Source organism: Urocampus carinirostris, unplaced genomic scaffold (genome assembly GCF_059441175.1).
Source record: "Urocampus carinirostris isolate Australia breed hairy pipefish unplaced genomic scaffold, RoL_Ucar_1.0 HiC_scaffold_38, whole genome shotgun sequence".
NCBI classification, from domain to species: Eukaryota; Metazoa; Chordata; class Actinopteri; order Syngnathiformes; family Syngnathidae; genus Urocampus; species Urocampus carinirostris.
Window position 1 is genome coordinate 193,592 of NW_028283145.1, and position 2,364 is coordinate 195,955.

General features: G+C 43.1%; 1 pseudogene; it reads left to right on the top strand.

Annotated features, from left to right (window-relative positions):
- The first annotated feature begins 1,927 nt into the window (after positions 1–1,927).
- LOC148345628 (U2 spliceosomal RNA) lies at positions 1,928–2,058 on the top strand (annotated as a pseudogene).
- The last annotated feature ends 306 nt before the right edge of the window (positions 2,059–2,364 follow it).

The window sequence follows — 2,364 nt, forward strand, 5'->3', positions numbered from 1 at the left end:
TGCGGAAGCTAAAGCTTGAACCAAACAATCGTTTGATTCCAGTTTCATTTAACTTGCCACCAACACATCTCTTTATTCGGGATTTTTTAAAGAAATTAGATTTGGAAACACAAGAATGTCACTCTTAACAAAACCACAGGGCCCTTATTGCTATTGTGCAAGAGCGTGCAACAGTAAGTCCTGTGCGGGGGCTTGCGTTTGGCGAACCTACAACGGTTTGGAGCAACGTGAATCATCCTGCCCTCCCAAACAGACTACGAGACTTGTCATGGATGGTGGCTCATGAGGTTCTCCCAGTCAGAGCCGTAATGCACCACCGAGGAATGTCAGCGACTTCGATGTGCCCTCGACCTGGCTGTGGCGCCCAGGAGTCGGTGAGGCACCTTTTTTGTGAGTGCAATGCTGCTGAGGACTTGTGGACAATGGCCGACCAACTAGGAAAGTTCCCGGACTTGCCAGCAGGGGAGGTCCCTGATGCACAGTACGTGCTTTACGGGGTGAGTCGGTCGAGGAGGTCTCGGAACGACTTTGCCAGGGACTGGCTCACTCTCGCCGCCATCAAGGACGCCATCTGGACCTCCAGAAACCTGCTAGTATGGAAGTGCAGGCAGATCCCCCCGTGGCTGTGCTCCAAATGGCTGCAGATAGGACGCAGCCATGAAGAAGAATCGTCTGCACCCACCCGGAAGGGGGAACCGGAGCTACACTGTGGGGGTCCCGGCAGCAACGGCCTGGGTTGTGGAAAGTAGAAGTAAGAAGGGAGAGGACCCACACAGAGGACTGGAAGGATGCTGCTTGGGAGGGTGAAATGGCAGATCTTTGTCCTTGCACAATAGTATTGCCCTTTACACGTTGGTTAACTACTGTTAAAAGATAATAACTCTGAAATTGTTTAATTGATGTTGAAAATGTCAGGGAAAAATGTTAAAACGTCATATCGTCATGTCATATTGTCAGATATAACAAAATTGTGAATATGCTTGATGGCTGTTGAGATTGTCGTGTTTGTTTTGCTGCTGTTGGTGTCGGTGGATTTGTTCAGACCAAAAACAATCGACTTTGGCCTGGACGGATCTATTGACACTAACAAAGATGTTATATAATGAAATTGGGAATATGCTTGGTTGCTATTAAGATTTTCGAGAAGGGTTGTTCAAACCTCACATTGTGTTTGCTGTTAAACGTCATATTGAAATAGAATATTGTGAATGTGCTTAATTGCTGTTGAGATTGTCATGATTGTTTTCTGTTATTAGTGTCAATAAATTTGTTCAAACCAAAAAAAACAAAAAAATGCAGGATATGAGCATCAGGATGTTCTGCTATAGGTGTGGAAGGATGCTGCTTGGGAGGGTGGGATGGCAGAGCTATGTCCTTGCACAATAGTATTGCCCTTTACACGTTGGTTAACTACTGTTAAAAGATAATAACTCTGAAATTGTTCAATTGATGTTGAAAATATCAGGGAAAAATGTTAAAACGTCATATCGTCACGTCATATTGTCAGATATAACAAAATTGTGAATATGCTTGATGGCTGTTGAGATTGTCGTGTTTGCTTTGCTGCTGTTGGTGTCGGTGGATTTGTTCAGACCAAAAACAATCGACTTTGGCCTGGACGGATCTATTGACACTAACAAAGATGTTATATAATGAAATTGTGAATATGCTTGGTTGCTATTAAGATTTTCGAGAAGGGTTGTTCAAACCTCACATTGTGTTTGCTGTTAAACGTCATATTGAAATAGAATATTGTGAATGTGCTTAATTGCTGTTGAGATTGTCATGATTGTTTTCACTTATTAGTGTCAATAAATTTGTTCAAACCAAAAAAACAAAAAAATGCAGGATATGAGCATCAGGATGTTCTGCTATAGGTGTCGGCATGGCTGTTGTTTTTGGGCTGTGTACTTCATGTTCAGTTACAATTACTAAATTTACAAAATGGCCCTTGCTTATGATTTGATTTTTGTATCCCGGAGATGGAATAAGAGCTTGCTCTGTCCACTCCACGCATCTGCCCGGTATTACAGTACTTCCGGAAGCGGTGCATTCGCAATGATCGCAGCAAGGTTTTGGGGCTAGGACCTTAGCTCGGCCTTTTGGCTGAGAGTAAGTGTCCCGGCGCCTTGGTTTTGTAGCGTATTATGAACTGACCGATAACGGATAATGGCTAATGAATAACGAAGATAGAACAATAACCCTTAACCCTCAATCCATCCAATTTTGTCACTCCGAACATACTCCTCAAACACTTCATCTCAAAAACATTTACCGTATTTTCCGCACTATAAGGCGCACATAAAATCCGATTTTTACTATATGACTATGCGCCTTATAATCCGGTGCGCCTTATATATGGAT